Below are 12679 nucleotides of genomic sequence, written 5' to 3'. Positions count from 1 at the left end.
TTGTCTTTTCTCCATTGTATATTCTTGCCTCCTGTGTCAACTTCCAAAACTATGTTGAATAGTAGTGGTAAAAGTGGGCACCCTTGTCTTGTCCATGACTTTAAGGGAAATGCTTTCAATTTTTCACCTTGAGGATAATGTTTGCTGTGGATTTGTCATATATAGCTTTTATTATGTTGAGGTATGTTCCTTCTATTCCTGCTTTCTGGAGGGTTTTAATCATAAATGGATGTTGAATTTTTTCAAAAGTTTTCTCTGCATCTATTGAGATAATCATATGGTTTTTATTTTTCAATTTGTTAATGTGGTGTATTACATTGATTGGTTTGTGGATATTGAAGAATCCTTGCATCCCTGGGATAAAGCCCACTTGGTCATGATGTATGATCTTTTTATTATGTTGTTGGATTCTGATTGCTAGAATTTTCTTAAGGATTTTTGCATCTGTGTTCATCAGTGATATTGGCCTGTAGTTTTCTTTTTTTGTGTGTGGCATCTTTGTCAGGTTTTGGTATTAAGGTGATGGTGGCCTCATAGAAGGAATTTGGAAGTTTACCTGCCTCTGCAATATTCTGGAAGAGTTTGAGTAGGATAGGTGTTAGCTCTTCTCTAAATTTCTGGTAGAATTCAGCTGTGAAGCCATCTGGTCCTGGGCTTTTGTTTGCTGGAAGATTCTAATTACAGTTTCAATTTCTGTGTTATGGGTCTGTTAAGATTTTATATTTCTTCCTGGTTTAGTTTTGGAAATTTGTAGTTTTCTAAGAATTTGTCCATTTCTTCCAAGGTGTACATTTTATTGGCATAGTGTTTCTGATAATAGTCTCTTACGATCCTTTGTATTTCTGTGTTGTCTGTTGTGATTTATCCATTTTCATCTCTAATTTTGTTGATTTGACTTTTCTCCCTTGGTTTCTTGATGAGTCTGACTAATGGGATTTTTCAATTTTATTTATCTTCTCAAAGAACCAGCATTTGGCTTTGTTGATTTTTGCTATGGTCTCTTTTGTTTCTTTTGCATTATTTATTCCCTAATCTTTAAGATTTATTTCCTTCTACTAACCCTGGGGTTCTTCGTTTCCTCCTTTTCTAGTTGCTTTAGGTGTAGAGTTAGGTTATTTTTTTGACTTTTTTCTTGTTTTTTTGAGGTAAGCCTGTACTGCTATGAACCTTCCCCTTAGCACTGCTTTTACAGTGTCCTATAGTTTTTGGGTTGTTGTGTTTTCATTTTCATTCACTTCTATACATATTTTAGATTTCTTTTTTGATTTCTTTTGTGATTTGTTGGTTATTCAGCAGCATGTTTTTCAGCCTCCATATGTTGGAATTTTTAACAGTTTTTCTTCTATAATTAAGATCTAATCTTACTGCATTGTGGTCAGAAAAGATGCTTGGAATGCTTTCAATTTTTTTTTTTTTAATTTACCAAGGCTAGATTTATGGCCCAGGATGTGATCTATCCTGGAGAAGGTTCCATGTGTGATTGAGAAAAAGGTGAAATTCATTGTTTTCAGGTGAAATGTCCTATAGATATCAATTAGGGCTAACCGGTCTATTGTATCATTTAAAGTTTGTGTTTCCTTGCTAATTTTCTGTTCAGTTGATCTATCCATAGGTGTGAGTGGGGTATTAAAGTCTCCCACTGTTATTGTATTGTTTTTAATTTCCCCTTTTATACTCGTTAGCATTTGTCTTACATATGGCGGTGCTCCTTTGTTGGGTGCATATATATTTATAATTGTTATATCTTCTTCTTGGATTGATCATTTGATCATTATATAGTGTCCATCTTAGTCTCTTTTCACAGTCTTTATTTTAAAGTCTATTTTATCTGATATGAGTATTGTTAGTCCTGCTTTCTTTTGGTCTCTATTTGCGTGGAATATCTTTTTCCAGCCCTTCATTTTCAGTCTGTATGTGTCCCTTGTTTTGAGGTGGATCTCTTGTAGACAACATTTATAGGGGTCTTGTTTTTGTATCCATTCAGCCAGTCTTTGTCTTTTAGTTGGGGCATTCAACCCATTTATGTTTAAGGTAATTATTGATAAGTATGATCCCGTTGCCATTTACTTTATTGCTTTGGGTTCGAGTTTATACACCCTTTCTGTGTTTCCTGTCTAGAGAAGATCTTTTAGCATTTGTTGGAGAGCTGGTTAGGTGGTGCTGAATTCTCTCAGCTTGTGCTTGTCTGTAAAGCTTTTGATTTCTCCTTCATATTTGAATGAGATCCTTGCTGAGTACAGTAATCTGGGCTGTACCCAGATTTGTATCTTTTAGAGATGGACAATGGACAGAAGTTTAAATGAAACAAAATTGAACATGTAGTGATAAGTGTTCAATCTAAGCAATGTTTATATTGGCATTCATTCATACTTCTTTTTCTAGTTTTCTGTTTGAACTGTTTTTCATACTAAACCAAAAAAATTTGATCAGAATTTTTGCTTCTATTTGTGAATTTTAAAAAGACCAGGCTAGCCCAGAACAGTTCTAACCCTTTACACTTTATCTTTTCCAAAATGGTAATACCAATAGGAAGTCAAGTCTGTAGCTCCCACGATGCTTTATAAATGTATATTCCACCTCTGAAAACTTTTATGCATCAGCAGCTACTTCGTGCCATCTTGAATTTCATGATGACCTTACAGACTCCACCAGTAGAGGGAGAGGCTGTGGGGAAGTCAGATCTGAATGAACACAAGACATCTTTATATGCTCATGGTAGGTTAGGAGGATGGTCCAGATTGATTAAAACTCAGTTAGGGACTTTGCTGACAGCAGTGGACTGGGTGATCTGTGAATAAACAGATACCCTAGAAACTGGTAGTGAGAAGGCAGTACAGCATAATGAAAATTTGAACCTAAGCCAATCGTAAATTCATATCTTGATTCAATCAATTGCTAGATGTGATATTACTGTATGTTACAGAGCATAAGTTAACTCATATAATACTTCATATAATGAGGGACTGTTGGAGATTAAATGAAACATGTAAAATGTGAGGAAAGTGTTAACACAGCAGGTCTGGTTGTTTGGTCTTTGTACATCAAGGGAACTGGAAACTGTGATTTAACTATTGGCCAGTCCTGGAGTAATGTTCTAACATTAATTGATTGATGATCATGTTTTTTTTTTTTTTCACTTGATTGTTTTGCACAAACATCAACATCAATAATGTGCATCTGGTGTCATTGTTGGGATCCTGAGTTTCACTTGCCATGGCTGGTCATGGAACATGATGTACCTATGGGACCCATTCTCAATAAAAGCCTCAGATGCTGAGGCTTCCCTAGGCAGAGACATGTTGCACACTAGTGCAACTCTCTAGTTTGTTGCTAGAGAAGAGAGCATGTCCTAGATGGCCCCAGAGGGGCAAGTACTCAAAAGCATGTGTCCAACCTCTCTGATTCCTCTGAATAGACATCTTTTTCCTGTTGGTCTTGGTTTGTATATTTTTGCTCTAATAAACCTCAGCCATGAGTATAATCTGCTTTTGAGTCTTGTGAATCCTTTTGCCAAATCAGCAAAATTGAGGGGAGGGTGGCCCTCAGATATCCTGGACATAAAGGGACTAATACAATGCAAGGCAAGTAGTACACATCCAATATATGCTAGCTATGGAATTTAACTGATCCTGCTGAATGTGACAGGGTACTGACCTCACCATACTAGAGTATAGGATGGGACTCCAGGATTTTGTCCACCTTTTTGAACCGTGCTCTTGGAAGCAGGGAAGGATAACCTCTCATCAGTGGGGAAATTGGAAAACATAACTCCAAGGTTTTCTCCTGGCCTCCCAGCCCTGATGATTCCAAGTGGGAAGGTACCATGTGAAGAAAATGGGTAGATATCCAACCTCTAACTGGGGCATTCTGAGAATGCACAACAGGGCAAATTCTTTTTATCATTTTGAAAGATAACAAAAAGAATCAAAACTTTAGCATCAGTGCTGGAGCCTGGATGCTTACTTTGGTAGCAGTCACCAGAGGCAGTGGTATTATGAATGACTATTGGGACTTCCCTAGTGGTCCAGTGGCTAAAACTCCACACTCCCAAAGCAGGGGGCCTAGGTTCTATCCCTGGTCAGGGAACTAGATCCCACATGCCGCAACTAACAGTTTGCACGGCACAACTAAGAACTGGTATGGTCAAATATTTTTTTAAGAAAGGAAATGATTATCAGGGATTTCCCCAATGTACCAGAACCAATCATTTCTGTCACACACTGGGCACCATAGAAAGACATTCTTAAACTGTGAGGACTGCATGTCAACATTTAAAAAATTAGCTAATTGGGTTGAGACTTCAATTGAGGGCTAATCCAAGGAAAAGAGGAGCCCAGGGTACCCATCTTGTAATACCTTTCTATATTTGTGTGTGTGTGTGTGATTATGGTTCCTGTCCAAGTGGTTCCCTGTGTCCAACTCTTTTCAACCCCATGGACTATAGCCCTTCAGGCTCCTCTGTGCGTGGGATTCCCCAGGCAAGAATACTGGAGTGGGTTGCTATTTCCTCCTCCAAAGGATATCCTGACCCAGGGATTGAACCACGGTCTCCTGCATTGGCAAAAGGATTCTTTACTACTGTACCACCTGGGAAGCCCATCCAAGTGACCAGATGTAAGTTGTTGTTGTTGTTGTTCAGTCACCAAGTCATGTCTGACTCTTTGCGACCCCATGGACTGCAGCACACCAGGCTTCCTTGTCCCTCACCACCTTCTGGAGTTTGCCCAAGCAGATCTAACACACCTAAAAGAGATTTATACCTCTAAAATGAAATAATAATTACAATAAAATCAGTTGTTATGTCACACATTTATTTACTATTTTTCAAGTAAATTGCCTCGAGATGGATAGCTCTAATCTCAATGGTGATCCCAAGTGGATTGTTCCTCTACCAGGTTCTTAAATATGGTGAGAATATACTAGTTGGTAGAAGTTAGCTTCTTTTACATGGATGGCCTTTTTTTTTTTTTTTTTTTTTGAGCCCTTAATTATTTTGGGAGGCTTTATAGGTGGCTTCCTTGCATTTTATATTGTGCATAATAATCATCTCCCTGTCACTCTCACTATCACTGCTATATGTTGACAAATGGCTATCATTCATGTTGCCATACAGTGGGTTGTCTTTGGGCTCTGTCTTGAGATGACTTGTAAAAGCACTTCAGTTTGCATGAAGAAAGTGGAACTGGAACATGCTTCATATTCTCTTCTGAAGGAGTGATGAATAGCTCAGAAACAGCATTGCAAACAATGCATTTTTCCTTGTAGCATTGACAAAACTTCACTTGTTGAGGCCTAGATAATATTTCTGCCCTACCTTCACTAGCTGGTCTTTTTAGTTTAAGATGTCTCTGGAGTTTGGTCAGTTTCACTATACTTGATTGCTCAGGGACACTTTGACTCTTTGGATATGGTGGAGACGTTTTGGTTGGCTTGACTGGACATTGTAGACTTGATGGCCAAGTTGGCTTGATGGCTTTCTTTGGATAGTATGGACTGACTTGACCAACTAGCTTATGGGCATGAGCCCACCTATGTGCCTTTTTTGGACTGCGTATTCTATGCAACTTTTCCTGGGGGAGTGATCCTAATACTTTTTTGGGAGCTGATGGCTTGGATGGGTTTTGTTGACTCGAGGGCCTGACTAACTTTTCTGTACTTGAAGGTACAGAGGCTATTTGTGGACTTGAGGGCCCAGATGACTTATCTATACTAGACAGCACTGATTGTTTTTCTGGACTGCCTGGACCAGCAGTCAGTGACTTGGACTCAGTGAATGATATTTTAAATGATGTGGATGTTTTGGTGATGTCTTCTTTCTTGACCCTGAAAATACAGAAGATTTGGAGTATGACAATTTAAATCAGAAGAGTACTCTTGCTATCAACGGAAAGCACGGGCTATTGTGTCAGTTTCGATTTCTGGTCTTTTTTTTGGCTCTAGCAGGAAAATTGAACACAATAAGAATTGGAGAGTGCTGAAAACTGTCACTCAGGTTACAGATTTGAACTTGTGTTGAATGCTTTTTCTTTTTCTTAACTTTACTGTTTCAACCACAATAGATAACCATATAGTCATGTATGGAATGACACAAACTTGTTTCGAATCTACCATTGAGAGGGAGAGAATTTTATCTATTCCAGAAATTAAGCTTTTTTTTTTTTTTTAAGTCACAAGTTGATATGCAAATGAGGCATAAATGTCACGTAAAACATCTTTAGACCGAATTCATTGTTTTCCTATCATATTTAAACCATCAAATTTTGTATCCATGTACGTTTATACTCACAAGATTACTCTAAAACCAAATGAATAGAACAGTGATATATTTCAGTCACCAGTCCTTGGACTGGGAAATTTTTAGGGACCCAGTATGTCAGAGCCAGCTTGATCCTCCTATATAAAAGGCAGGGACTAGGATCACTGAACATAATAATTTTTCATGTTATTACATCTTAACATAGTAGATTATCTAAAATGCATTACTATCTTCGGAATGCAGAAACCCAACTCCTTCTTTCTCCCCTGAGAAGATTTTGATTCTGTCTTATTTAGATAGTCATCCCCTCTTTTCCTAGACTCAATTTATCATGAAATTAGCAACATGGGGCTCAACTGAACCCTGAGTAGGAGATAGTTTTGACTAAAGTTGATAATGTACTTGAGATCATTTAAGAGCTTCATTTAAGTGAACATATCCAACCCACAAGATGTTGGTAGCTCTTTTGACATCTAAAGTTAACGTTAAGTAACCAAAACAACAGTGAACCTGTCTATGTTTATGTGCATGCATGCATTCCCCCCTACCCCTTGTATTTTTAATTCATAGGTGTAAGACTTACGTTGTTGCTGTAGAGGCATCCATGTCCACACAGCTATAGTGAATAAAATAATAAAATCTTAAAATAAAGCAGATGATGAGGATAACAGTTATGAAAATGAGTAGCCATTGCTGTACTCCTTCAATTCTTCTCTGCCTGGATTCAACATGTGTAGCTACTGTGAAATAAAATATGTCATCAGAACATGTGATAGGTAACCAAGTTTGCTTCCATTTTGATGGGGTTGTTACTATAGGTCAAAGTCAAATCTCATCATCAATTATTTCTTTAAACATGATAAGTGTTCCACTATCATTTTCCTTGTTCTCTCACGTCCCCAGCCAGCCACAGTCTAAAAGCCAACTCTAGGAGCTATCTCTGGCTAATCAGTGTAATTACCTAGGTTACCCCACATCGTGGCTTGTTCAACCCATTACCTAGGTTTTTGAGTGTGTGAATGTACTTGAGTGTTTGTTTGTGTGAATGTGTATGGTAGGAAAATGGATGGGACAAGAAAAAAAAATTTTTTTTGAAACCCACTTTGTGTTAGGTACCATGCTAGATTCACTAATTCACATAGAATTTTCTAGTTTGGCTGGTGGGAGGAGGAGGCAGGGGTTGGTGGATTGGGTGGGGACGGGGAATCAAAGGGGACAGTATGGTTGTACTCTTCATGTTTCTATGTTGTTTGAAATTTTTACATGGAAGTATAACTCTCAGATGTTGTCCTATAAATTCTTGAAGACCTACTCATATAGTAAGGTAGAAGAAAGAGCAGATTTCTTAAACACAGCTAGCTTGTCTAATTAAGTATTTGAATGTATTTAAATTAATAGATCATAGTTTCTAGCATTTAAGGTTAGGCACATACCTGCAGTAGCAGATCCATTGCTTTCATTTCTATCTAAACAACTATTTGTCCAAATTGATAAAAGGAGGACATAAATGAAGAGATTCATGTCCAGGACCTTGTTGGTTTCCTCTGCCAGGAAAACTGCTGGATTTACAATGGCTCAGCTTGCTTTAGGGGGCTATGACATCATAATCATTCTGTGTCATATCCTGACAGCATAATCTCACCATGGGGAGGCATGAGCTCCTGTGTACAAATATTATAAAAAGACTTTTAATCATTTATTTCTCCATTAGATCAAATATTCTATCAAATTTGAATCAAAAAGTTTGAGACATTATTAAGCAAAGAAGGCAGAGAAAATGGGTTCACTCTAGATACTTTATTAAATGTTAAGGAGGCACCTTACAGCCCTATAGTAGTTCTTGTGTTTTATAGAGGTTAAATCATCCTGGGGTATAAGCTTGTAGGAATTTTTATTACTAAAATTAAGATTTAGAATAGCCCTCAAGCTTTTTATTGAGCTGCTGTTAATGGGTACCACTAAAGACTTTCTGGCTAGAGAGTGACATGATGAGATCTCCATTTTAGAAAAACCCCTCTAGCTGTTGTATGGAGACTAGATTGCTGGGGTTAAAGTAATTTAGGCAATTGGAAGGCTGTTACGTAGGTCCAGCTGATAGAGGATGATGGCTTGAAGCAGAGTGGTAAAGATGGAGAGAAATCAATGCATTCAAGGAGTATTTTGATGTGGATAGGACTTGAAGAAGGGTAGGCTGTGGGGCATGAAGGAGAGAGAGGTAGCAAGCATGATTCATTGCTTCAACAAAAGTGTGTTGGATTTCTATGGGACAGGAAGATTTCTGTTAAGCATGAGCATTCGAACAAGCACAGTCCCTGCCTTCAAGAGTTGGAAACTAATGGGAGAGACAGATACATAAATAACCAATCACTAGGTTATGTAATGGGGCTTCCCTGGCAGTTCAGCTGGTGAAGAATCTGCCTGCAATGCAGGAGACCCAGGTTGGGAAGATCCCCTGGAGAAGGGATAGGCTACCCACTCCAGTATTCTTGGGGTTCCCTGGTGGCTCAGATGGTAAAGAATCTGCCTGTAATGCAGGAGACCTGGGTTCCATTCTGGGTTGGGAACATCCCCTGGAGGAGGGTATGGCAACCCACTCTAGTATTCTTGCCTGGAGAATCCCCATGGACAGAGGAGCCTGGTAGGCTGCAATCCATGGGACACAGAGTTGGACATGACTGAACAACTAAGCAGCATCACAGCACAGCACAGCACAGGGTATATAATGGGCTTCCCAGGTTGCACTAGTGATAAAGAACCCACCTGCCAATGTAAGAGACATGGGTTCAATCCCTAGGTCAGGAAGATTCCCCTGGAGGGGGGGCATGGCAACCAACCCAAGTAGTCCTGTCTGGAGAATCCCATGGACAGAGGAGCCTGGCAAGCTACAGTCCATAGGGTCGCACAGAATCAGACACATCTGAAGTGACTTAGCATGCACACACACAGGGTGTGTAATGTCATTTGCAGGCAGTGATGTTGCAGGATACAGTGCCACAAGAGCACACAAAAGGACTATCTCTTCAAAGTGGGACTTCTGGAGGAGATGACCCTTGAGCTGAGGTGGGGTTTTGTGTGTGTATGTGTGTGTGTGTGTGTGTGTGTGTGTGTATGGTTTTTATTTATTTTAAAATTAATTTATTTTAATTGGAGATAATTACTTTGCAATATTATGGCAGGTTTTGCCATAAATCAACATGAATCAACCACAGTTGTACATGGGTCTCCCCATCCTGAACCTGCTTCCCTCCTCCCTCCCCACCCCATCCCTCTGGGTTGTCCCAGAGCACCGGCTTTGAGTACCCTGCTTCATGCACCAAACTTGCACTGGTCATCTATTTTACATGGTGCTGCTGCTACTAAGTCGCTTCAGTCGTGTCCGACTCTGTGCGACCCCATAAACGGCAGCTCACCAGGCTCCCCGTCCCTGGGATTCTCCAGGCAAGAACACTGAAGTGGGTTGCCATTTCCTCCTCCAATGCATGAACATGAAAAGTGAGTGAATTCGCTCAGTCATGTCCAACTCTTAGGGACCCCATGAACTGCAGCCCACCAGGCTCCTCCGTTCATGGGATTTTCCAGACAAGAGTACTGGAGTGGGGTGCCATTGCCTTCTCCACCACAGTGTAGAACAGGTTAAAACTTACTAACCAGTCACAGTTGGCTACTATGTAGCTTTACAAAAGGAAAAGAAAAAAAAAAAAGATGAACTTAGGATCTAAAGTACCTTTCTACTTCGACATATAAAGATTTTTAAACTTTCAAAAAGAAAACCAAAACAGATGAAAAGCTCCCTATGTACTAATACAAAAAGATCTCCAAGATACATTAAGTGAAAATAGCAATTTAATGGTCAAGTTAGTATGTAGAATACGCTCACGCTCACATATGGTAATATAAATGTTTCAATGCTATTCTCTCAAATCATCCCACTCTCGCCTTCTCCCACTGAGTCCAAAAGTCTGTTCTTTAAGTCTGTGTCTCCTTTGCTGCCCTGCACATAGGATCATCGGTACCATCTTTCTTGTTTCCACGTATATATGTTACTATACAGTATTTGTCTTTCTCTTTCTGACTTATTTCACTCTGTATAATAAGCTCTAGGCTCATCCATCTCATTAGAACTGGCTCAAATGCATTTTTTATAGCTGTGTAATATTCCATTATGTATATGTGCCACAACTACCTTATCCATTTGTCTGCTGATGGACATCTAGGTTGCTTCAATGTCCTAGCTATTGTAAACAGTGCTGCAATTAACAATAGGGTACATGTATCTGTTTCAATTCTGGTTTCCTGTGCTGGTGTGGATGCCTAGCAGTTGGATTGCTGGGTCATATGGCAGTTCTATTCCCAGTTTTTTAAGGAATCTCCTTAGTGTTATCCATAGTGGCTTTACCAGTTTGTATTCCCACCAACTGTATAAGAGGGTTCCCTTTTCTCCACACCTTCTCCAGAATTTATTGTTTGTAAGCTTTTTGATAGCAGCTGTTCTGACTGACAAGAGATGATACCTGATTCTGGTTTTGATTTGCATTTCTCTAATAATGAGTGATGCTGAACATCTTTTCATGTGTTTATTAACCCTCTGTATGTCTTCTTTGGAGAAATGTCTATATGTATTATATATAGACAGTATATTCAAGAAAGCAGTTATCTGGTGAGATTTTGAAGTAATGTTATTTTATTCTTTATGTTTTGCTCTGTCTTATTTTTAATAGAGATGGATAGATAGATACGTAGATGGACAGATGGATAGACACAGTGGTGAAAAACATTGAATAAGGTAGAATACAAGTGCAGAAAATACTTTCCCAAATTGGCTTAAGGAAAAAGGAACTTTATTAATTCACTTTACCAAAATATCTGAAGGCAGCACTGTCTTCAATCACCTGTTCCATCAGTCAAAAGCAATTTATTAAGTTCATGATTATATGCCTTTTATATATGTTAAAAGGCACTCTCACTGCTGAGATTACAGTAGTGAGAAAGACAATGGCCCTGACCTATATAATATTCTGAAGAGGTTAGAGAGAAAATAAATACATGAGCATATGTTGAATGCATTTGTATATATTTCAGGTTCTGATAAGCACCACAGAGAAACTAAGTTCAGGAAATGTGATAGAAGGTGGCTGTGAAGGTTTGCTTTGGTTTGAATCATCTGGAAACTTCTTTCAGAAAGTGCTATCATTTCATTTGAGATTTGAATGGCAAGACAGTTCTGCAATGATATCACGGAGTTCCAGGAAGAATAAACAGCAAGGACAAAGACCCCCTGGGCAGAAGTTTCAGTTGAATTAAATCTCTCAGGCAGAGATCAAATAGAGGTGAGGTAGGAGAGAAAAGCAAGACCAGATTCTAAAAATCCTAAGAGGTGGTGATGAGGGAGGAGAATTAGGTTTAGTTCTCCCTAGTCGAACTACGTCCAAGGCATCATGGAGGCCTGAGGTGGGAGAGGTGGATTCTGTTTCACATAAACACTCCCTAGGTTTTCAGGGAATAACTCACATGATACACCTTTATTCTCTAACTTCCTTGCATGCGTTCAATTCACCCAATTTCTTGTCTTTTATCTCTCTACATCAATTCTATCAGGTCAGTCTTACACCTATTTCATAAATAAAGGAATTGTATTATCTTCCTGTTGCTGCTGTAACAAATTACCACAAATTTAGCGGCATAAGTTAGCATAAGTGTATTCTTGTATAGTTCTGAAGGTCAGAAACCTGCAATGGGTCGCACTGCTATGAAACCAAGATGCTAGCAGGGCTATGTTCCTGCTGGAGGCTCTAGGGAAAAATCAATTTCCTGTGTCTAGAGATTTCTTAGATTTCTTGGTTCATGATTCTGAATCACTCTGGCCTGTCCTTCCATCTTCACATCTCCTTCTCTGACTCTGACCTTCCTACCTCCTTTTTACAGGGACTCTTGTGATTACATTAGGCACACCTGGATAAATGAGGCTACTCTCCTATCTCAAGATGTTTAACTTAAATCACATCTACAAAGCCTCTTTTACCACATAATGGACATATTTGGGAAGGGGACATGATATTGCCTACCACAAAAACGGACATTTAATAAAGTGGCTTAGCAAATGTCACACTACTGTGATGAGCCAGAGACTTTGCCAGACTCACACTTGGTCTTTAGTTAATGTTCTCAGTGTGAAATTGTTAGTATAGGGCATCCTCAGGACAGGGACACAAGGGTTTAGAAGGAATCCTGGCCTATTGAGACACTAAGTAATGGCACTGATCTGGTGAATACATCAACCTAGGTGTCTCTAGGCTAATTGGAAACATTTCTTAGTGGCTAAGAAACTCAGGAGTCACATTAATCTTGCTTTGATACCCAGCTCTCCCACTTAGTAGCTGTGGGACTTGAGCAAATATCAATACTTTATCACTCTGGATCTTGGTT

The 12679-nt window shown here is 39.1% G+C and overlaps 1 pseudogene; it reads right to left on the bottom strand.

The window, feature by feature from the left end:
* Positions 1–4807: 4807 nt before the first annotated feature.
* On the bottom strand, positions 4808–7834 carry LOC133243441 (uncharacterized protein CXorf66 homolog; annotated as a pseudogene).
* Between the last annotated feature and the right edge of the window lie 4845 nt (positions 7835–12679).

Source organism: Bos javanicus, chromosome X (genome assembly GCF_032452875.1).
Source record: "Bos javanicus breed banteng chromosome X, ARS-OSU_banteng_1.0, whole genome shotgun sequence".
Classification (NCBI taxonomy): domain Eukaryota; kingdom Metazoa; phylum Chordata; class Mammalia; order Artiodactyla; family Bovidae; genus Bos; species Bos javanicus.
The sequence above is the reverse complement of the archived record's forward strand: the minus strand, read 5'-3'. Positions and strand labels throughout refer to the sequence as shown.